Source organism: Oryzias melastigma, linkage group LG5 (genome assembly GCF_002922805.2).
Source record: "Oryzias melastigma strain HK-1 linkage group LG5, ASM292280v2, whole genome shotgun sequence".
NCBI classification, from domain to species: domain Eukaryota; kingdom Metazoa; phylum Chordata; class Actinopteri; order Beloniformes; family Adrianichthyidae; genus Oryzias; species Oryzias melastigma.
Window position 1 is genome coordinate 32,417,836 of NC_050516.1, and position 393 is coordinate 32,418,228.

Sequence of the window (393 nt, forward strand, 5' to 3'; positions counted from 1 at the left end):
TAGATAAGTCACGTAATCGATTCCAGGCTTCGACGTTTCTTTAAGATTTATTTATTTATTCATTTCGGTTTTTCAAAACAATAAAAACAGGTAAACATTACTACATAACCTCCTGTGAACCTTTTGTGTTTTGCAGGAAAAAAAGACCACAAACATGTTTCGGACTTGTTTTATATGCGGGCCATTACAAAATGAATCTACCGGTAACTATGATAAAAGGCTTCTGGTTCGACCATCGAGTTGTTTGGTCGTATTTTTATTTTTATTTTATATTACAAACTCTAATTAGTGGTAGTCATTAAATAATAATACAAAAAAACTAATCATGCCAGTGTCAAAAATAAGTTATTTATTCACAAAAGCGACAAAAAATGTGAGTTAAAAAAATAGAAA